The sequence below is a fragment of the Schistocerca nitens genome, chromosome 2 (assembly GCF_023898315.1).
Source record: "Schistocerca nitens isolate TAMUIC-IGC-003100 chromosome 2, iqSchNite1.1, whole genome shotgun sequence".
Taxonomy (NCBI): Eukaryota; Metazoa; Arthropoda; class Insecta; order Orthoptera; family Acrididae; genus Schistocerca; species Schistocerca nitens.
Genome location: NC_064615.1, coordinates 275,123,728 through 275,148,945, shown reverse-complemented (window position 1 = coordinate 275,148,945; position 25,218 = coordinate 275,123,728). Strand labels below are relative to the sequence as shown.

Genomic DNA, 25,218 nt, shown 5'->3' with positions numbered 1-25,218 from the left:
GACTCGTGTTGGGATGATCAGACGTGACAGACCCATAGACTCAACAGGTACATCGCCTGATTACGTCACACGTTCAACATCTCTCATCCACTTTTGGGATTTTTCCCGACATCTTACGTTAAATTGCTTGCCTCAGCGTTATCTACGTCGCTGCGGAGTTTTCTTAAATGTTAATGGGGATCACCCTGTATATCGGCTACTCACTGGTAACAAAAATTAAAAACACCTGAAAGTACTTCGAAATTATTCTGGCTCATTCTTAAGTAATTCATGAAGTCGTCTGGTTTATTATCTCTGAGACTATGAATCGAACCCCTATGGCTGAAATGTTCCCTTTCGGCATTCCATTTTTTCTCCCAAATAATACGATTTTTCTTTCGAAAGATGTAGGAGTCCATAGCGTACACACAGCTGGCGACTGCCACAGTTTTCTGCCTGGCGTTGTCCATACGTTCCCTCGAAGATGTTAACTGCTTTGGAAGTGCGGAAATGTACTACAATACATAAAATGTCTTCAAGACGCCGCACTGCACAACGTACTCGTGGTGTGACGCAGCCACAGCTCCTGAAATCCGTCGCCTGTGGTCTCTGGCCTGTCGTGCATGTACCGCAGTCCTGGACCCGCGGATAATCCACCGATTTATACCACACACAAATGGGCCCTGCCTGCGGGCAGGTCTGAGGGACTACGTCGGACGAGGTATCACCCCCCCCCCCCCCCTTTCGCCACCGGTAACCTGCGGAATTGGCCTGTCACGGGAGTCCGTTCTTGTGTGGGCAGCTATTTTCATTTTTCTAAAATACGATGGATTCACCGTCAAATAGGCTGTCTGAATAGTAACTAAGCCCTTCGACATAGCTTTTACGTCTACTCCTTTCGCCAGAGACCAGTTAATTCCAGCAATGCACGAGCAAGAAGCGATGCTGCTGCCACACGGCGGGAAATTGTTCTACCTGGTGAGCGACCAACTCCACAATGGCGGCGACTAGCTTGAAGCTTCAATGAGAGATGGCAGCACCATCAAGTAAAACAGCTGTTCGTCCCAGTGCCGCTGCCCGTCATTTGTAAGCCGTGTGTTGGTGGGAGAACTTCGTGTTGTTGTTTGTGCCGAACGCGTCGCGCCGCTTGTTGTGATATATACAACGTGACAGGTATTAGCACCAAGTGATTATTTCTTGTGGGATCACAGGTATCCACATCTGTCTATGCAGATCAAAATGTGCTCACAAAAGAATATATCCCGGCAATCTTGTGATGAGGGTGGTTGAGTTAGAGAAGCAGTACACCTGTGTTCAAACTTTGAGCATTGTTTACAATCTGTTCGCGACTTTTTTGCAAAGCAAGTGTTGTCGCATATTTGTTTATTTAGAGACATTCATGCCTGTAGGTGGTGGAACACCAATTGCTAACAATAATTCCCCGCTTCTTGCAGCGAATTTACAATTTATCGCTATATTACATCCAAAAAATCCTTTAGAGTAGACGCAAGGGTCTCTCTAAACCTCAGATGCGAATTCGATTTACACTGTACCTCCCCGTAAATAAAATTTCAGCCTCAATCAGCCCATGTGTATTATTTAAAACAACACAAATCGTTAGTTTTGACGCTTTTTCATTGTCTGGTAGGACTGCAATAACTGAAATAGTGTGTTGGTGTTTTAGCCGCTGCTTTTCACCATGAATGAAGAGAACCTTCATCTCGCCCAGGCTATGGTTGGTATGGATTTAGAAGACCGGCCACAGTCTCCAAAGAAAACTGTCGTAGGAAGAGTGCAAGAGAAGCTTCAAGGTTTCAGGTGAGTGTTGCTGCATCATACTCGTTTAACATTGTAAAAGGCGCGATCCTTATGACACTGTGGGGGTCATGTCAAGTTTGTGTTCTTTATTAGTGCATGCATTTCATCGTTACATGAGATGGATTAGTGAAACCAAAGCCTCAGCCGTGAATCACCTTTCATTGTTTACAAGGGCCTACACAGATGACTGACTAGCTTAGTTTTAAATCATTTCGTCATGCACCAGCAGAAAGAATTTAAAAGATATTATGTTTTGATTTGTTAGACTCACGATGTTTGATGATTTGCGCATATAAACATTGGCTAAGTGCCATATAGTAATTTTGTTTAGTTTTTTGAATTTGAGCAGAGAGTGTATGCTTCTCTAGCTTGGTACAGGAGTCAATTACTTGTTCCATAAGCCTGATTCACAGTAAACCTCATGCTGGGGAATGTGTCAAGAAAACAAACATAGAACGCTTATACACAACAAAATAAAAAAGTAAAACCCTTGCCCTCAAGCATAGGTGCCCTTGGTCTTATCATCAGGCATTCATTAAAACATAAACTTTAAAATTTATACAGCAGTTTTTATAACTCACACTTGTAAATGATAAACATTTAGCCATATTTACAAAATAATTTATGGGGCAGATATAAAATGACATATTCCATATCATTATGATTTAGCATGCAAATGATCCATGGGACATGATATTGTTTTGTGATGAGTACTACATTGATCATTAGCAGCAACATGACTATAACAGAATGTTACTTCGTGACTCAGACTGTTGTAAATACAACTGTTTATAGTGTCACTTGTGTATTTAATCTTGGAATTGCTCCTGTACTGGACTGTCCTGCCTCCATCATTCTTGTATGTTTTTCTGGGATCTTGTGTGCTTTAAGAGTAATATGTTTTGTGCAATAAAAACTTTTTGGTGTCCAGATATGTAAGAGCCTAAACAGTGATTGTTGAAAAAAGGGAGTATAGAAGTAGAAGAAGGTGAGTGTGACTTAATAACAGACCCAGGACTGAATAAAACAATGCATGTTACCATAAGTATACATACTTGCAATTATGGATCTAATGATGATGATGTCTTACAGATGTGTCACCACCTAGTGTCAAGGAAGTGTCCGATTCCACCCATCGGCTTTGACCCTTAACATAAGTTGTGTTACATGACGTTATTGTGGCATGTTCTTTTTGAGTTGGATCACATTTGTAGATGGCATGTTGTAGTATTTAGTGTCATGCGCTTGTGGTAGATATTCATGTTTGAAGATGTTTATGGTATTTGGTTATTTGAGTTTGTGTAATTATTCTGTGAAGCTGTTGGAAGACAGTACTGTATCATGAGTGATTTACACTGATTTATTGTTTCTAGGGTTTACACATTCATTTTTGTATCAGGTATGATTACTGTTGTGTGTTATTTATGGACTGAAATATAATAGTGCTCGTCTTGTTTTCTTTGGATTGACAATGTTTGACGATCTATCTGATGGAGGAGCTGGTTTAAGAGATGTATATTAACCATCAGGGGGATTGTTTTACTTACATATTATTTTTGTTATCGTTCATATTTATATCTTTGAGATGCTGCATTGTTTTGTTTTCTGAGGGTTGGTTTTAGTTTTTAGTGTGAATGGTTTTAGTTTTATTTCTTCTATTTCTTTGTGAGTGTTGTGTTTACGAGTGCTATGGAGGAGGTTGGGATTGGTTAAAGGTGGGGAGGTGGAGGGTGGGGTGTTTGGAGGATTTAGTTTTGTTTTTTGCTAGTTGTGTGGTTTTTTTGGGGGGGTGGGGTGGGGTGGGGGGAGTAGCCCAGTTATATTCATCAGTGGGTGTGGTTGTAAGCTTCTTTTAAGCCATATAGGTCAAGTGAAATGTATTATTCTTGTGATTTTCATCTTTGTAGTATTATGTTATATGTGGAGAATTTTTTGTGTTTGATTTTGTAGATGAGATTTGTTTTGGGGTGGTAGTGTTTTTTTTGTATTGTCATATATTTAGTTTGCCCCCAATGTAAAACTCCTACTTCCTGTGGTTGTCCCATTAGTTTCATGTTATTGCTAGAGTGAAATATTCTCATTTCTTTTTATGTTTGTTCGTGTGTGTATGTAGAGTCATTAAGGTCACCATATTGTATTTACTGGAAGTAGGGGTGTCCGCCATCTAGATGATGTCATGGATCAAAGGAGACACTCCACACTTTATCATTAAGAAAAACGTTCTATACTTACAGTAGTGGAAAGTTCCTGGTGGGATATAAACAATTGCAGGAGATAAGGTAACAGCTAACCAAATAGTTGAGGCACTGAGTTGTCAATAGGAATTTATACGAGACTGGGAATACTGCTAATGCAAGTGGGGGGGGGGGTACCTCAAATATTCTGTTATTTGTTGTCTTTACTTCTATCAGTGTACATTTATGTTAGGGAAGTTTGGTATTCTGATGAATGCCTGGTAAGGAATATGCCTCAAAAACATATCACATGAAACAATGTAAACTCCAGGTTGGACTGTCAACCATGTAAGGAAAAATTACCATAAAGATGACCCATTAAGTTGCAGACAGGCACTATTAAAAAGACACTTACATATAATGGAGTGTGCTTCTCTTTCATTTTCTGACGAAGGCTGTGGCCGGAAGGTTATGTGTATGTATCTTTTAATTGTGCCTGTCTGCAACTTAATGTGTCATCTTTATGATGAGTAGCAATCTATCATTACCTTGTCTTGTAAACATATCACATGAATAGAATTTAATTTATTACTCAAGAAAGTTAAACTGGATCCAGTAATTAAAAATGATTTATCAATATTATACTGATGTTTTTTATTTCGACCAAACACTAGAAACGGCCAGTATGACACATGCCTACTGTTTGCACACAAACTCATCAGTATAGGGTGTGGTGATTCATGCTTTGTACATTTCTGTTAGCAGTACTGGGTTTTGCTGTCTTCTTGTGACATTGTTTTTTAAATGTTACTGTTGTGATTGCTGTGGGATACATATGCCCATAGAAGTAGCATATTCTTTAAATAGTAATGAAGTTGAGCTTCGTGGAACTTGGAGAGTCTGATACTGAGAACAGTGTAGTTTACAGATGAATCTTGGTGCCACCTATTTCATGGTTCTCCTGTTTGACTGATTTAGTGTATATGCATGTAACTTTGAGTTAAACAACAAATCTTTTTAAATCGTAGACCACTCCAAAAACTTATTTATTCCAATATTCCCATAAACCAAAATGTTATTCAGTCACTAGCAGTAAGCTTCCCTCTGTGTGATTATATTTGGAAATATGTTAAATCTAATGGCAACCAATAGACATGACCTGTTTGAGGACGTCCACATCGAAATGTGTATTAGTTACCGTGACATGGTTGTGGCAACAATAATTACCAAAGTACAAATGACAACTAAAACAAGTAGAAAGATATTAATTTTCAGTAAACTAGATAAAAAGCTGTAGAGTCATATCTCAACAAGGAACTAGAAACTTCTAGCATTAGACAGGACAATGTAGAGGAACTATGGCTCAAGTTAAAAAAAGAGTTTACAATCCACTGGATGTATATGTACCCAGTAAATCAGTTGATAATGGGATGGTGTCTCCTTGGTATACAGCCACTTTAAGGAAACTTCTAAAGGACCGGAGACTACTGCATAATAGGTCTATAACAAAGCATGGGGCTAAACAGAGAGAGATGCTGAATAGAATGCATTTAGCTGTCAAGAGAGCAATGCTGCATGAAGCCGTCAATGACTACCATAGCTGAATATTGTCAAATGATCTTCCACAAAACCCAAAGATATTCTAGTCGCATGTAAAATTTAGTGTCCACTCACTTGCGAATGAGACAGGAACTGAAAGTAAGGGCAGCAAAGCAAAAGCACAAAGGGAAACCCAGGAGAACTGCCTCAATTTGATCCTCCTACCAATATAAAACATGAGTAAATAATTGAGAGTGTCAGTGGTGTTGAGAAAGAGCTGAAATCATTAAAACTTAATAAAGCTCCAGGGCCCAATGGAATCCCTATCAGATTCTGTATTTAATTTGCAGCTAAGTTAGCCCCTTTTCTAATTATAATCTATTGTAGATTTTTCAAACAAAAAACGTTGACCAGTAGTTGGAAGAAAGCACAGATCACACATGTTTACAAGAAGGGTAGTAGAATTTAGCCTTAAAATTACCATCCAGGATCCTTGACATTGATTTGTTATAGAATTTGAAACATATTCTGAACTCAAATAGGCCTAAAATAATGTATCTCGAACCCAATGACCTTCTCCATGCCACATTGATCATGTGAAACCCAGCTCATACTTTTCTCATATGACACACTGAAAGCTTTAGATCAAGGCAGTCAAGTAGATGCAGATTATATGATTTCCAAAGAGCATTTGACTCCATACCACATCTACACTTACTGCCAAAAATACAATCATATGAGGCATCTAGTGAAATTTGTGACTGGATTTAGGATTTTTTGGTAAGGAAGACACATGTTATCTTAGAGGGAGAGTCAGAGACAGATGTAGCACTAACTTCAGGTGTGTCCCAGGGAAATGTGTTGGGTTGGACACTTGCTGTTCATATGGTTTATTAATCACCATACAGACATATTAATAGTAACTTCAGACTTTTTGCAGATGAGATACTTACCTGTAACAAAGTTATTGCATAGATTTCAAAGTGGTACAAAGACTGGCTACTTACTTTAAATGTGCATTTTACAAAAAACAATATGACTATAATATCAATGTGTCACAGTTGGATTTGGCTAGCTCATACAAATACCTGGATGTAACACTTCATGGGGACTGCTTACAAATCACTCGTGGCATCCATTCTGGAATGTTGATCAAGTGTATGTACCTGAACTAACTAACAAGGGACATTGAACATACACAGAGGAGGGAAGCATGTGTGATCACAGGTTTGTTTGACATGTGAGAGAGTGTCACAGAGATGCTGACGAAACTCTGCCAGACTCGCGAAGATAGACATAAACTATTCCGAGCAAGCCTACTTACACAGTTACAAGAACCAGCTTTATATGATGATTTAAGGAATGTACTACAACCCTTACAAGTCGCTCACACAGGGCTCTTGAGAACAAGATTAGATTAATTACAGCACAGACAGAGGCATTCAAGCAATCGTTCTTGCTGTACTCCATACTCAATGGAATGAGAAGAATTATAACTGGTACAATGTGATGCACACTCTGCCATGCATTTCATAGTGGTTTGCAGAGTGTAGATATAGATTTAAACTTTAAATTATAAGTTAGAAGGCACTCTAGAGAGGGTTTTGATCCCTATGACTGAAAGAGCCAATTTTAAGTACACATTGTCAAAAATGTTCAAATGTGTGTGTGTGAAATCTTGTGGGACTTAACTGCTAAGGTCATCAGTCCCTAAACTTACACACAACTTAACCTAAATTATCCTAAGGACACACACACACACACACACACACACACACACACACACACACACACACACACACACCGGGATCAGCCGCACAGTCTATGACTGCAGTGCCTTAGACCGCTCGGCTGATGCCGTGTGGCTACACATTGTCATTTGGCATTCTTATACATTATGATCTTGAGGAACAATAGAGTGGTATGCCAATTATGTATATGTTTTTTATTGCTTCAACATCGTAGTGTTATTAGTGAAGTAATGAACAGAATACTTCAATGCTTTCACTATGTGTATTCTACATCAAACAATATTTGTGTTCCCAAAACTGTGAGTACTATATTTAGTTGGGAGGCAACTGACCTGACATACAGCTGATTGCATGATTTGAAAAGTAAAGTACGTAATACCCTGTGAAGCTTCATATGATCTGAATTTTGTAAATGGAAATCTAAATGAATGAGAATGAAGTCTTTCATGACAGCACTGTTTTATAACATGTTCTCGGATTTCTTGCCATATCAGTTCAAGATAAAATCTCGAGGTTTCGCTGATCATCTTCATCAGGAGCAATTGACTGTGAAAATTGCTGCTTTATTGGTCTGATGTAGCCCTCAGACAGCTTCCAATTTGTTGGCGATTACGTAATGCTGTGGCAAATGGTGTCAACGTCTGTGCTGGTGGCGGCACCCCACCCGAAGCAGTGTGTATATTGCAATGAATATTTCCATTTCATCTGTGCATTGAAAGCTCACTTCCATGCACTGCTAATATTGTATCTGCTGGCACAATGTTCTTCTCGCACATTCTTATTTCTACAGGCTCTTTAATTTCAGGAGCACAGTATGTACTAGCCTGGCACAAAACTTTTGTTTCAGCAAACATTTTTTTGTGTTTACTTGTAATTGTGTTTTCAGCAACCCCAGATTTCTCCGGTTCTCAGTTTTTAATGTGCTGTTGATGTTCTGCACCGTGGTTGGAAATGGTACGGATGGACTGACCAATGCACTTGCTTCTGCACTCACAAGAGATGTTATAAATACCAGGTATTCTGTGGCTGAGACTGTACTTAACAGGGCGTAGCATCTCCTTTATCTTCTTAGGAGGTTGCAAAATAGGTCTTAGACCTTGTTTTCCCAGGATGTTGTCTATTTTGCTGACTGTAGCACTGTAGAAAGGAAGGAATAGAATCGGTGGCTCATCATGTGAATGTTTCACATTTTCTTTTCTAGGAGAATGCTGCCTTCATATCATGTGAACAATAGCCATTCTTTCAGAACATGCACTTCAGATGATCAATTTTGTAATCCAAGTGGTCCTTATCAGAAAAAGTTTTTGCTCTGTGTAATGATTTATTTAAAACTACTTTCTTCTGGACAGGATAATGAAAACTCTGGGCTCTAAGATATAAATCTGTGTGCTTCAGCTTGCAGTACTCTGAATGGCTGAGACGTCCATCCAACTTTCATTCTACCAAAACGTATTATGATGACCACCTACTTCTTGTATGGCTGTAAATTTTATGAAACTGCAGATGGAATGGCTATGGGCTCCCTGTTTTCTCCAGCAGTGACAGACTTTTTTATGAAACATTTTGAGGAATGCGCATTAAATTTCTCTCTCCTTTATCCATCTTCATTTTATTGTTATGTTGATGAAACATCTATGCTGTGGGCATATGGCATAGAAGCTCTTGAGAAGTTCCTTGAACATATGGGCATTAAGCACATAAACATTTAGTTTACTTGTGAGACAGAGAAAGAAGAAAGGCTGCCATTTGTAGATGTTTTAGTATAACAAAAGTTGGATGGATATCTCAGCCACTAAGCATGCTACAAGCCAATGCACACTGATTTATATATTAGCACCCTTAGTTTTTATCAGCCAGTCCAGAAGAGAGCAAATACTGTTTCTGATAAGGAACACTTGGATTCCAAAATTAATCATCTGAAGTACTTGTTCTGAAAGAATGGCTGTGGTTCACCTGATATGAAGTCAATCTTCTCCAAGAAAAGGAAACATGAAAATATCAACATTCACATGATGAGCCACAGGCTATATTCCTTCCTTCCTGTAATGCCGTATCCAGCAAAATAGGCAGAGTCCTGGGAAGACGAGGTATAAGATCTATTTTCCGAACTTCTAGGAACAAATAGGAGATGCTATGCCCTGTCGAGGACTGTCTCAACCTCAGGACCCATGTCATTCACAACATTCCTTGTGAGTGTGGAAACAATTGCATCGGTCAGTCCATGCACACCATTTCGGACCTGTTCAGAACATCAGCGGCATACAAACATCAAGACCTGGATAAATCTACAGTTGCTGAGCGCAGCTGTACAAACACACACATCATATTATTTGACAAAACAATGGCTCCTACATACCGGGATTCTGTAACTAAAAAGGTTGTAGAAATAAACTTGTGAAAGAAGAACTTTAACTTTGACCGTGGTGCATGGAAGTGAGATCTCAGTGCAGAGAAGAGGCATAGAGATTCATTGCAATGGACATACTACTACTGGAGCAGATTAAATGTATTTGCAGTTGTGAATAAGGACAACCAACAGCTGTAGAATGGAATGATGACAATGAAAATTTGTACTGGATTGGGACTTGAACCCGGATTTCCCACTTATCACGAGCTGTATGAAATTCTTCACGATAAAGGATGACAGCCAAAACAGTTGCAGGATAAAAATTTATTAAAATTCTTGACCAAGGTTTCGGTATACATAAATATACCTTCATCAGAAGTAAAAAATCCTGAACAGGAAGACACTTTCATTAGAAAGACCTCAGCATCAGAAGTAAGAAACACAAAATCTTAAGTAACAGTGAAATTACCAGAGGAATACAGGCACAAAATCTTTTAGTTACTTACTAAAATTACATCATGCAATGGAGATTAACAAAACAATTGTGCCACAGGCGTCGTCAATAATTAAGACATCTTCACAATTTGTACAACATGACTATGTGCACAGGGTCAATGCGAACAGTTAAGCACCAGTACTTCGCCTATGAACTATCGAGACAAGAGTGTGAAAGCACTAGGGCAGATGGTTTCGCCGAGAGAGGGCACTTGTGGTATGTGCCAGACACTCGCGCATATTAAAATCCATAAATACTTACATAAGCGCATCAAAAATTATTCAAAGTTGTGCTGATTCAAACTTTCTGTCTTAATAAATAAAACATATCAGACCATTTAAAAACATTTATGTAAAATAGAAAATGTGGAACCAATTTATCTGTGTCCTAGTGTCAAACAGATGAAGCTTGCGCTATGGAACACATCTAACGAGAGAGGGCACTATAGTTCAGTTCTTTTATCTTGGCGGCTCGCGCATGCCCGCCCAGACGCGGGAGATGGCTGCGTTGCCAGTTGCACACGCCAAGAGAAGCAACGCCATAGTATAGTGTAATTCGCAAACTTACGTTTAGGGGCAAGCGCGCAGTTTATGAAGTAAAGCCACCACGGCCGCATTAACCCTTTCGCTGCTTCAGAGACGTGCTCTCCCCGCATTCCGCGCTGTGCGCGATTTTCTCATCACTGCACTGCTCGCCTGTGCAGACACATGGTGTTCCGACTGCTTTGATACACTTATCATTCGATTTAACAAAAAGTATTTGGCTCAAAAATTTGATTTTTACACATCTTCTTGACTGATACTTGCCCCCATAAATGACTTAATTTTGTTTCGATGTTCAACGCAGTTATTGTGCAGCATTAAATGTAGCAAACCATTGCACGAAATTTTGAAGAGTTTTCAGAGGTAAAAGTCCACAGCATATACTTCCCGTATTGTCGATTTTGGTTGCCACTAGAAATTTCAAAAAATTACATTCAAACGAATAAAATACACGAAGTAAGACACTTCGATATTGTTTTTAAGTAAAGAATGTATTAAGCATCAAACAAGATTTAAACTCAGAACCTTTTGCTTAGCAGCCAAACACCTTAACCATTACGCTAACGCAGCTCACCATTCAATGGAATTCTTGGAGGACTATAAAGAGTCACGCAAAATACCGACAAACACTGTTGGTGTGACTATGAATTACTCACGTTTCGTCGAAGTACAATAGGAAATAAACAATTACCGCTGTTCTTTATTGCGAAAATGCGTTTAGTGGGAATGAATTTCCTTGCTATCGCCTGAATTAGGAGGCTTTTTGCTTGTGTCATTTAATTAATGAATAGAATATGAAGCAACTTGTATAATGAATACTTTTTCCAAACTTTCTTGTATAGAAAGTCTGCTATCAAGACATTGCTTTTGTTCACTTACTTTATTTATGACTGAATATTTCTTAAACTGAAGACACTCGTCTGTGCTCTGCACCACAGTCGAGCTCTGGCAACGTCGTTCTCTGTTCATTGGCTGACTGTGTTTTGTGACGTCAGATGCGCAGGACGAACCTAAACTCGGCCGCCGTCGTAAATGACGCGCACTTTAGTGTAATGCGCGAGAATCTCGCGTAACGTAGGCGGTGAAATACATACTAGCGAAAACCACCAAAATGTTACAATAAAACGAAACCATCTGTCCTTGTGAAAAAAAAGAAAAAAAACATACTAGTCAATTAACCACACATACACATCGAAAATCACAAACAGCAAACATCAAAAATACTTAAAATCCCAACAAGACAGGAAAAGCGCATTTCACCGGCATCAACAAGCAAGAAAACTAACTTCTAGTCAGCCAGACTATATTACATTAAGGCAAGGAGTGGTTTGAAACTGTATAAAAAATTTTTGTTTCTAAGCTGCACCTGTTCATTAAGAACAAAACCATCCTTTAGAGACAGATGCTTGAAAAATCTCTAATTCTTCGAGCAAGTCCAGTTTGTAACCCTTGTTCGCTTCATGAAGCAACTCTACGTCGTCCAGTTCACGTGGCGTATGCTGTAAGAGCCATAGATGTTCGGCAAACGTGGAATTATGTACGTTTTCCCCATTTTTACCTAGCATGTGCTCTTTATACCTTACTTTAATGGGTCTACCTGTCTGTCCAACGTAATAGTTTGGGCAGTCGTTACAAGTAATTTTGTAAGGTGTAAAGAGCACATGCTAGGTAAAAATTGGGAAAACGAACATAATTCCACGTTTGCCGAACATCTATGGCTCTTACAGCATACGCCACGTGAACTGGACGACGTAGAGTTGCTTCATGAAGCGAACAAGGGTTACAAACTGGACTTGCTCGAAGAATTAGAGATTTTTCAAGCATCTGTCTCTAAAAGATGGTTTTGTTCTTAATGAACAGGTGCAGCTTAGAAACAAAAATTTTTTAGACAGTTTCAAACCACTCCTTGCCTTAATGTAATATAGTCTGGCTGACTAGAAGTTAGTTTTCTTGCTTGTTGATGCCGGTGAAATGCGCTTTTCCTGTCTTGTTGGGATTTTACGTATTTTTGATGTTTGCTGTTTGTGATTTTCGATGTGTATGTGTGGTTAATTGACTAGTATGTTTTTATTCACAAGGGGAGATGGTTTCGTTTTATTGTAACATTTTGGTTGTTTTCGCTAGTATGTATACGTTACGCGAGATTCTCGCGCATTACACTAGTGCCCTCTCTCGTTAGATGTGTTCCATAGCGCAAGCTTCATCCGTTTGACACTAGGACACAGATAAATTGGTTCCATATTTTCTTTTTTACATAAATGTTTTTAAATGGTCTGATATGTTTTATTTATTAAGACAGAAAGTTTGAATCAGCACAACTTTGAATAATTTTTGATGCGCTTATGTAAGTATTTATGGATTTTAATATGCGCGAGTGTCTGGCACATACCACAAGTGCCCTCTCTCGGCGAAACCATCTGCCCTAGTGCTTTCACACTCTTGTCTCGATAGTTCATAGGCGAAGTACTGGTGCTTAACTGTTTGCATTGACCCTGTGCACATAGTCATGTTGTACAAATTGTGAAGATGTCTTAATTATTGACGACGCCTGTGGCACAATTGTTTTGTTAATCTCCATTGCATGATGTAATTTTAGTAAGTAACTAAAAGATTTTGTGCCTGTATTCCTCTGGTAATTTCACTGTTACTTAAGATTTTGTGTTTCTTACTTCTGATGCTGAGGTCTTTCTAATGAAAGTGTCTTCCTGTTCAGGATTTTTTACTTCTGATGAAGGTGTATTTATGTATACCGAAACCTTGATCAAGAATTTTAATAAATTTTCATCCTGCAACTGTTCTGGCTGTCATCCTTTATCGTGAGGAACTTCACAGATTTCCTAGTGATACAAGTATTATGTTAGCCTCCTGGTAGTTCTGTGATTGACTCTACTTGTAGCAGCATGTCTCACTGTCTTTTCCCACTGTTACAACGTTGTTTGTTGAGAGTGCTTATCTGATTGTATAGTCAGCATATGCCATCCCTTTACCAAAGCATAGTGCTGATGACACGGCTTTGTCTTCATTTTCAGTTTGTTTTTCGATTGTCACTGGTGTTGTGTAAGCATTCATGAGGTTAAGTGCTTCCAGTTTACGGTGGGCATAGCCATTTGTGTGCTTGAGTCATTGGGATAGCAGATTTAACTCTTCCTCTTTTTACTTTGACTGGAGTTACATTTGAGTCAACAGAAATAGTTTCACTCGTGGTGCATGCTGGATTTTCAAGCATGCCAGTTATATCAGAATATTAGTGGTATTCTGTATTAGTAAGGGACTCCTCACTTTTGCAGGCAGTGGGTATATTCATAATTTTATAATATATTGCCTAGACAATAGCTCCAGTGATTGAAACTACCATAGATTTCTACAAATATTGTTATCCATACAGCAGCTTTTCGGCAGTTCAAGATATGATTTTTTTTAACCATGAATAGTAATTTATCTATTTAATATGAGGATAGATAAAAATCATGAAACACAAAAACAGTGGTATGAGAATAGACAACTACTCATATTATCATATAGAAGGTTCGATTATGTATTACTGAATACATATGTATAAACATTTTGCACTTTTGATTTCGTAGAACTGAACATGACTCTCTGTGAGATTAATAACCAGTAATTATCAAAATTCTTGCTTGCTCTATGTGGATTATTATTCTGTAATAAAGAAAAAGTGTTGTGCAGTCACACCATCTCTCTGCTTCCAAATATATATATATGTTGATAGACACACAAACAAACACAAACACACACACAAAATTCAAGCTTTCGCAACCCATGGTTGCTTCATCAGGAAAGTGGGAAAGAGAGGGAAAGACGAAAGGATGTGGGCTTTAAGGGAGAGGGTAAGGAGTCATTCCAATCCCGGGAGTGGAAAGGGGGAAAAAGGACAGGTATATACGAGCGCGCGCGCGCGCGCGCGCGCACACACACACACACACACACACACACACACACACACACATCCATCCGCACATATAGACACAAGCAGATATATATGTCTGCTTGTGTCTGTATGTGTGCGGATGGATATGTGTGTGTGTGCGGGTGTATACCTGTCCTTTTTTCCCCCTAAGGTAAGTCTTTTCGCTCCCGGGATTGGAATGACTACTTACCCTCTCCCTTAAAACCCACATCCTTCCCTCTTTCCCTCTCCTTCCCTCTTTCCTGATGAAGCAACTGTGGGTTGCGAAAGCTTGAAATTTGTGTTTGTGTTTGATTGTGTGTCTACCAACATACCAATGCTTTCGTTTGGTAAGTTACTTCATCTTTGTTTTTAGATATATTTTTCCCACGTGGAATGTTTCCCTATATATATTCTCTCCTCTGCTACAGTGATACTGCTTGCTTTGGAGATTGGTAGATATACATCAGTTTCCAGTCTAAGGCCTACAAATTCAAAATTATGCCAGAACTATTATCTTTTGTGGTGTGTTAGAAAGGTTCTTGATTACTTTTACTACGTAAGTAGTGTGCTAATGCCAAGATTTAACTGTGATTGAACTGCTGTGGATGCTATTTTCCACATTCATATCAATATATAGTTTTATTATATTCACTTATTCAATATCAGAAATTGTGTTTCTTTCCATTATACATTTTGTAAAAGGGTAATCATGTTATTTCGCATAAAAGTTACATTCCAGAGGAAAGATGAGTGATGCATAAGAGGAACCTGCGTCTCATCTTCATCTGGTTTCTAAAGCATAATTTGGCACTGTAACATTAATAGAATTATTCTTAGTTCTATTCTCATTGTTTGGTTTGTGGTACAAAGATCTTTACTTGATTGTTAGTGTGCAACTAATGTGAAAAGTAGTAATATGCAGACTAGTTGTTCATTTGTGGAAGACACCTGGTAGTTACAGTACAAAATAACATTGTCATAGTATGGTGCTTTTAACACATTTGGTGGGATGTGTGACTCAGTGGTGGGGGAATTCTGTCATTTCTGTTCTGACTGATGTCAGTGAAGCACATCATCTTTCTTTTAAACATACACTGCCTGACATCTAAATGAAGCAACTAGAAGACATCTACTACATCTACATCTACATCCATACTCCGCATGCCACCAGACAGTGTGTGGTGGACGGCACTTTTAGTACCTCTATCAGTTCTCCCTTCTATTCCAGTCTCGTATTGTTCGTGGAAAGAAAGATTGTCGGTATGCCTCTGTGTGGGCTCTAATCTCTCTGATTTTATCCTCATGGTCTCTTCGCGAGATGTACGTAGGAGGGAGCAATACACTGCTTGACTCCTCGGTGAAGGTATGTTCTCGAAACTTCAACAAAAGCCCTTACCGAGCTATTGAGCGTCTCTCCTGCAGAGTCTTCCACTGGAGTTTATATATCATCTCCGTGAAGGTCTCGCGATTACTAAATGATCCTGTAACGAAGCGCGCTGCTCTCCGTTGGATCTTCTCTATCTCTTCTATCAACCCTATCTGGTACGGATCCCACACCGCTGAGCAGTATTCAAGCAGTGGGCGAACAAGTGTACTGTAACCTACTTCCTTTGTACTCGGATTGCATTCCTTAGGATTCTTCCAATGAATCTCAGTCTGGCATCTGCTTTACCGACGATCAACTTTATATGATCATTCCATTTTAAATCACTCCTAATGCGTACTCCCAGATAATTTATGGAAGTAACTGCTTCCAGTTGCTGACCTGCTATATTGTAGCTAAATGATAAAGGATCTTTCTTTCTATGTATTCGCAGCACATTACACTTGTCTACATTGAGGTTCAATTGTCATTCCCTGCACCATGCGTAAATTCGTTGCAGGTCCTCCTGTACTTCAGTACAATTTTCCATTATTACAACCTCTCGATATACTATAGCATCATCCGCAAAAAGCCTCAGTGAACTTCCAATGTTATCCACTAGGTCATTTATATATATTGTGAATAGCAACGGTCCTACGACACTCCCCCTGCGGCACACCAGAAATCACTCTTACTTCGGAAGACTTCTCTCCATTGAGAATGACATGCTGCGTTCTGTTATCTAGGAACTCTTCAATCCAATCACACAATTGGTCTGATAGTCCATATGTTCTTACTTTGTTCATTAAACGACTGTGGGGAACTGTATCAAACGCCTTGCGGAAGTCAAGAAACACGGCAGCTACCTGTGAACCCGTGTCTATGGCCCTCTGAGTCTCGTGGACGAATAGCGCGAGCTGGGTTTCACACGATCATCTTTTTCGAAACCCATGCTGATTCCTACAGAATAGATTCCTAGTCTCCAGAAAAGTCATTATACTCGAACATAATACGTGTTACAAAATTCTACAACTGATCGACGTTAGAGATATAGGTCTATAGTTCTGCACATGTGTTTGACGTCCCTTCTTGAAAACAGGGATGACCTGTAACCTTTTCCGATGTTTTGGAACGCTACGTTGTTCTAGAGACCTACGGTACACCGCTGCAAGAAGGGGGGGCAAGTTCCTTCCTGTACTCTGTGTAAAATCTAACTGGTGTTCCATTAGGTCCAGCGGCCTTTCCTCGTGTGAGCGATTTTAATTGTTTCTCTATCCCTCTGTCGTCTATTTCGATATCTACCATTTTGTCATCTGTGCTACAATCTAGAGAAGGAACTACAGTGCAGTCTTCCTCTGTGAAACAGCTTTGGAAAAAGACATTTAGTATTTCGGCCTTTAGTCTGTCATCCTCTGTTTCAGTACCATTTTGGTCACAGAGTGTCTGGACATTTTGTTTTGATCCACCTACCGTTTTGACATAAGACCAAAATTTCTTAGGATTTTCTGCTAAGTCAGTACATAGGACTTTACCTTCGAATTCATTGAACGCCTCTCGCATAGGCCCCCTCACACTACATTTCGCTTCGCGTAATTTTTGTTTGTCTGCAAGGCTTTGGCTGTGTTTATGTTTGCTGTGAAGTTCACTTTGCTTCCTTTATAGTTTTCTAACTCGGTTGTTATACCACGGTGGCTCTTTTCCATCTCTTACGATCTTGCTTGGCACATACTCATCTAATGCATATTGTACGATGGTTTGAACTTTGTCCACTGATTCTCAACACTATCTGTGCCGGAGGCAAAACTTTTGCGTTGAGCCGTCAAGTACTCTGAAATCTGCTTTTTGTCACTTTTGCTAAACAGAAAAATCTTCCTACCTTTTTTAATATTTCTATTTACGGCTGAAATAGTCGATGCAGTAACCGCTTTATGATCGCTGATTCCCTGTTCTGCGTTAACTGTTTCAAATAGTTCGGGTCTGTTTGTCACCAGAAGGTCTAATATGTTATTGCCACGAGTCGGTTCTCCGTTTAACTGCTGTAGGTAGTTTTCAGATAATGCACTTAAAAAAATTTCACTGGATTCTTTGTCCCAGCCACTCGTTATAAACGTTTGAGTCTCCCAGTCTACATCCGGCAAATTAAAATCTCCACCCAGAATTATAACATGGTCGGGAAATCTATTCGAAATATTTTCCAGATTTTCCTTCAGGTGCTCAGCCACAACAGCTGCTGAGCCAGGGGACCTATAGAGACATCCAATTACCATATTTGAGCCTGCTTTAACCGTGACCTTCACCCAAATTACTTCACATTTCGGATCTCCGTCAATTTCCGTCGTTACTATTGCACTTTTTATCGCTAAAAACACGCCTCCCCCTTCACTGTCCAGCCTGTCTCTGTGGTATACATTTCAATCTGAGTTTAGAATTTCATTACTGTTTACATCTGGTTTCAGCCAACTTTCTGTCTCTAATACTATGTTGGCATTGTGGCCGATTATTAATGAGAGCAGTTCTCGGACCTTTCTATAGACGCTCTTGTAATTTACTATTACCACATTAATATTGTTATTTCCTGTTGTGTTTTGCCTACTACTACCTTGTCGCGTCTCAGGAGGCGTCTTGTCGGGCCTAGGGAATTCTCTAACCTAAAAAACCCGCATGTGCACTCCACACGTACTCCGCTACCCTTGTAGCCGCTTCCTGCGTGTAGCGCACGCCTGACCTATTCAGGGGGACCCTACATTTCTCCACCCGATAGCGGAGGTCGAGAAATTTGCACCCCAGATATCCGCAGAATCGTCTGAGCCTCTGGTTTAAGCCTTCCACTCGGCTCCAAACCAGAGGAACGCGATCGGTTCTGGGAACGATACTACAAATAGCTCAGATTCCACACCGCGAGCGAGGCTTTCCGCCTTCACCAACTCCGCCAACCGCCTGTAGGAACTGAGTATGACCTCTGAACCCAGACGGCAGGAGTCATTGGTGCAGACATGAGCAACAATTTGCAGTCGGGTGCACCCAGTGCTCTCTATCGTCGCCGGCAGCGCCTCCTCCACATCTCGGATGAGACCCCCCGGCAAGCAGACAGAGTGAACACTGGCCTTCTTCCCCGACCTTTCCGTTATTTCCCTAAGGGGCTCCATCACCTGTCTAACGTTGGAGCTCCCAATCACTAACAAACCCCTCCCCCCGTGTGCCTGCTCGGACCTTGCTGAAGGAGCGGCCACATGTCCACTCACAGGCAGAACGGGTGACGCCACACGGCCAGCCTCCACATTGACTCTTCGCCTCGTGCGCCGCGAACGCCGCTGAACCCCCACTCCCCTTGGGGCGAGGGTGGCCCAACCGCGCCCGGTACCCGCGGAGATGTCTCGACAGCGGGGACCGTGGATGAAGCATGTAACACCTGCGGTGTACCGTGCGGCGCACCAGATTCCCCACTGCCGCTACACTCCGAGGCAGCAGCCTGAAGACGGCTGACCGCGGCCATCAAAACGTTCAGGTGTTCGCGAGCAGTGGCCAGCTCCTCCTGCGTCCGTACACAGCAGTCACACATCTTATCCATCCGAAGAAATCAATTTACTGTAGAGAATTAATCAACTTCTGACTAGACTGCTAATTCACTAAAGGCGGCTGATAGCTAACTAAACTGTAGGTACCTAGACACTTCTTGTTGAAAACAATGAAAATACGCACTACCTGTCTCTGGGGTGTATTCAAAACAAACACTAGCACTACTGGCACTACAGCTGACCAAAGGGACCCTCTCTGACTGTATTCAAAACAAACACGAAATCTATGGAACACTATTACTACTACTCGAAAATTAAAGCTTCCTAAAAACAAAAACACACGGAAGAGGAAGTGACAAGTAAGAAAAATACAGTTAATACTTAAATTAAAGTAGCTAGCTGCACAGCAGATGTGAAGCAGACGGCAGTTACGACGACACTGACACTACATGGTTGGATATCAGTGTAACTTCATACATGTATAGACCACGGTGGATATGTAAATGATAGAGTTCAATTTTTTGTGACAGGTACACTACTGGCCATTAAAATTGCTACACCAAGAAGAAATGCAGGTGATAAACGGGTATTCATTGGACAAATATATTATACTAGAACTGACATGTGATTACATTTTCACGCAATTTGGGTGCATAGATCCTGAGAAATCAGTACCCAGAACAGCCACCTCTGGCCGTAATAACGGCCTTGATACGCCTGGGCATTGAGTCAAACAGAGCTTGGATGGCGTGTACAGGTACATGCCACCAACGCGAGCAGCAGTGTCGCGATACGATAATCCGCAATCGCGATAGGCTACAATCCGACCTTTAACAAAGTCGGAAACGTGATGGTATGCATTTCTCCTCCTTACACGAGGCATCACAACAACGTTTGACCAGGCACCGCCGGTCAACTGCTGTTTGTGTATGAGAAATCGGTTGGAAACTTTCCTCATGTCAGCACGTTGCAGGTGTCGCCACCGGCGCCGACCTTGTGTGAATGTTCTGAAAAGCTAATCATTTGCATATCACAGCATCTTCCTCCTGTCGGTTAAATTTCGCGTCTGTAGCACGTCATCTTCGTGCTGTAGCAATTTTAATGGCCAGTTGTGTAGAATGATTAGGGAAGAGAAAGTTAATTTATATTTTACACATGCATAACATTAAAAACAGGAAGAGCACAATTTTTTTGTAGAGTAGGAGGATTCATGATTTTTAATAACAAGAATCAGAAGACATAACACATGGGAACAAAACAACGGGAACAATTTTGAGTCGACACAAATAAGCACGTTGAGGGTATATTAGAAACAACAGTATGGGAAACTGGTTCGAGAAACTTTAGGTCGATTATATTATATCTAATCTAAACAGTGGGACAAATAGACGACAGGGGAAACAAAACACGATTTTATTGGAAATGTCCAGCGAGACGCGAATCAGGAGTCCTCGACAGCTACCTTACAAATCTACGACTCTACCCTTTACGCTACACTGACCGTTACTGAATCACGAACATACTCTGCATCTTACCACCTCCTGAAATCTTTAATCGTAGATATGTTATTAACTGGCATTTAATTATAACCAGCTGAACCAAGGAAAACGCGTTTCTGATGGATCTTCATTGTGCTGTTGCCTTGAAACGGCATACTTTCATAATACCCAAGTCACAGTAATTCTTTAACCACCAGTACGACGTTTCCCGTCGTTTTAGAACAAATCATATGACTAACGAATAGTTTTCGAGAGATCCTTGATTTGCTTGTGCTTGAAACGGCATATCCGCCTCAGTCCCTATGTTGGCTATATGCTACATCCAAATTTTATTTTTCTCTAGCTCAGGAAATAAACAAAATTCGTTTGGCTTAATTATAGCATATACTTTAAACGACGTGCTTTCGCCGCATGACTTGTTTACCTCTCTTCGTGTTCGTGGTACCTTATAGCATCTGCTTAGGACAGCTGTTTACTGTGGTGACAGCAAGTCTTCGAAAAATAATGATAATTTCTGTTTGTTTTTAGTAATTTTGGACTATAAAGTATTCATACCACGTTTTAACGTGCTCTTATACCCTGCAATATCGAATAAGTGATTGTTTATTTCGTCACACAATATAGTCAGATATTGTTTTTTATGTAGCACTGAGGCTACATTTGACAACAGCTTACATTTTCACATTTCAGTGATGTTGTTTTCATAATCTTGAGGTGTTATAAAACATAGTTTTCTGAGTGTTGTAAATATTTCAGTTACTTTCTAACATAAATAGTATTCACTTTGAACACCTAATTTTTGCGAGTCAAACCAATTTTTTAAATTCACTATTTCAAACTTATTTTGCCCAAGAGCAATGCATTGACAACCAAAACAAACATTTCATGGACAAAATCTAAGCTCAGGATATGTACATATGGGCTGAAAGCCAATGTGCCGTTTCGCGACTCTGTACTGAAGACAGATGGCGGGCGTGTGGCATTCCTCCATCTCATTGGACTAGGGTCAAACGCACGTTCAGAATATCGACGCGCTAGATAACGAGGGGAGGTCGAGAACGTAATGTCTCGCACAAACACCACCACCTACTTTCATGGTAACACTTTGTGTGTATGCAAGTCAAATTTCGCGGCTCCAGCTTCGTTAGTTTTGCCGCTAGGGTGCGTTGTATACCGTAGTGTAAGCAGAATGGCCAATATCGAGAGAATTAAGAACCGTGCCGTGATTGAATATCTTTATTGGAAGGAAATTTCGGAGGACATGCAGAATACACTTAAGGACAGTGCTTCATCTTATGCAACACTGAAATACAGGGTGTTCGATTTCAAAGTGGAAGAACGTGTGTGGAAAATGCTCCAAGGACCGGAAGACCTGTCACCGTTTCCACTGATGAAACAGTGACTGCATTTCACGATACGATTTCGCAGGATCGTCGAACAACATTCCAGCATACTAAAACCACATTTGGAATGTCCCATGGGCATGCTCATGACATTGATATGGATATTTTGGGAATGCGGAAAGTTTCATCTCGATCAGAGACGGGAGCGTGTGCAGTGTTGTGAAAAAATCGTGCGCCAATTTGAAGCGGATGTACAGCTTTTTTGCAGGGTATGTGACAGTGGACGATACGTGGATTCACCACTTCGATCCTGAGACAAAACAACAGTCTCAAAAATGGAAACATCCTTCATCCCATACTCAAAAAAAAAAAAAAAAAAAATTCCGGGTGCAAACCTCAACTAGTAAGATGATATCGGTCTTTTGGGATGCAGAAGGGGTAATTATGGTGGATTAGTTTCAAAAGGGCGTAACTATCAATGCATCGTACTTTTGCACCCTCCTACGCGCCGTTTGGGAGAAAAAATAGAGAAGAAATGGCGTGTGAAATTGGCGCGCGGAGTTCTTTTGCATCAGGACAACGCACCGGCGCTCAATGTCCTCGCAACACTGGGAAGTCTGCGTGACTGCGGGTTCGAATTTTTACGTCAACCGCCATATTCTCCAGGTTTGGCTCCATCAGGCTTTTTTTCTTTCCCCAAAGCTGAAAAAAAGACCCCAATGATTATGCAATGATTGATGCTGTGAACGCTTGGTTGGACTCGAAATCAAAGACCTGTTATTTGAACGGTTTGCAGAAGTTAGCTGAGCGTGCCCGCAAGTGTATTACTGTACACGGGTATTACATTGAAAAATAAGTTGGTATTATGAAATTTCTGTCATTCTCTAGTTGTTAGGCTAGAAACTTTTCGACGCCCCCCCGCTCTTCCTATTGCTTCGCATGCTCGGAAAGACTCCCCGACGTGCCTTTTCCACGCTATGACGTCAGAAACTCGGCACGATCAACGCCCAACGTCCGAGTGCTCGGTCGGAGTGGCGGCAGCTTTAGACTGGTAGACCCGGTAGTTTCGGCGGGGCAGGCCGGTGCCGGTGCCTGTGCCTCCTCCGCCCCCGCCCCCACCTCCGCCCCCGCAGCGGGCAGCCGTGAACCCCGGCCACCGACCAGCACGTGGTGCGGCCTGCTCGTGCTCCCTCCAGTTCGTTCACCGCAGCCTCCGTCGGTAAACAGGTTCCCGGCGCGGCTGTGTCTCGCCGCCCTCTTACACAACACGCACTCACTCCCAGTCCGCGGTGCGAATCCCGTCTGCACTGTCTGCCCCGCCCACACGTGACAAAGCGCACCGCGACTCTGCACCGATCAGGCTCCGCTCAGCTTTAGGTAAAGACACTGCAAAGAGTGGAGATCACGCCTGTGCCGAACCATCTTGTTTGGCGTTCCTTAAATCATTTCTCGCGCGTGCCAAGGTTTACCTTTTTGGTCAAATGTTTGAGCGGAGCAGAAACAAGACTAGCAACAAATTACACAGGGTATTTTTGTCCGAATTTTCACAATCAGACGAAGAGTCGTGAATGGACATTTGGGGTATCAGATAGACCAGTGTTAGGTCTAGTTTTACAAAAAAAAAAAAAAAAAAAAAAAGGGTTTAATTGCTTGAAAGTAATCAGGATAATTAAGAAAAACTTTATTAGTAACTAGTTATTAAGTGTGGCTGTGCCCGCGTATCAGTATTTTTACTGTGATGAGGGCTCATACGGAAGCACGTAGACAGTTGTTTTTTCATCTCTCTATCTGTGAGTGGAATGAGATAGGAAATTACTGGTAGTGAGACCGCGATCCCTCCGCCACCCACCGTGCTGTGGATTGCGGAGTATGTATGTAGATGCAGATGTGATGGTGAGTAAGTAAGCTACTGTACATGCAATAATGTCAGCCGCCCTCACCTGTCTAGCAGTTCAACTAAGCAAAGATAGAGAAGTTTGTACTCTCCCCTCTCCGACGGTGTCCCAGCGCATGATCCGTCGGCAGGCCTAGCATAACTGACGAACAATGCGTACAGGGAAGCATGGGCAGGAGCGCACTTCTGTGCATTGTGCTACTGAAGTAGCTGTACATTATACAGTGTGTACATTATGCAACAAACAGTGTTGGAGTATGGATTAAACACACTCAAAATGGTATAGGCGTTGTATTCATTACCATCGTATCACTTAGAACATATCAACCAATAAAAGCATTTTCACAATTACAAACATCGGAAGCTTTTCCGAAGAGTAAATATTTTTCCCCAATAAATGAATTATTGGACCAGTCACTTTTTTTTAGTTTTTTTATACGATTTATTCTACCACAAACATGTTTTTGAAAAGCCACTGCAGGTGTTTTCAAGCCACTGCAGGTTCATCATCACATGGAGGTGTTAAAAGAACGTTATGCTGTGGACCAGGTATAGCTGACTTCAACATGCAAGGTTTGTTTGAACATCATTGTGCTATACAAGGCAGAGCCGTGCTGGAAATGGGACTCCCTAGCCTACCTCCGACGTTTCATCTGACTGATCTATCCAGTTACAGGGGGACGTGCAGTTCAGCGTTGACTCAGAATAACGGGCCGACGTGGCATTTTGCACGTTAACTAATAATTGCCAGAAGTGAAAAATGATCGAAAAAAACGATAGAACCTATGAGTGATCGAACCCGGAACCTTTGGATTTGCAGTTTGAAATTTAGCACGCAAGCCAGCGAGCCACACTGTATTCAGCACGACTCAAAACTCAGAGAAAAAAGACTAAGAAGACGGCCTGTACTCAGGTTCAAGTATATGGTGAAATCTCACGTCGTACAGGGAGGAACAGCATCGAAGAGAGAGGAAACCCTTTTGGACTATAATTGATGGGGGAAGCTCATTCACCGACCCATCGAATAAGACGCGAACCACGTGGGAGA

General features: G+C 41.0%; 1 long non-coding RNA gene across 1 annotated transcript in view; it reads left to right on the top strand.

Moving 5' to 3' along the window:
- Positions 1–1,007: 1,007 nt before the first annotated feature.
- LOC126236019 (uncharacterized) overlaps positions 1,008–25,218 on the top strand; it is an 86,909-nt gene continuing 62,698 nt past the window's right edge. Inside the window, exons 1-2 of the long non-coding RNA XR_007544863.1 lie at positions 1,008–1,152; positions 1,664–1,797. This is a non-coding gene — a long non-coding RNA (uncharacterized LOC126236019). The remainder of the gene's footprint in view (positions 1,153–1,663; positions 1,798–25,218) is intronic.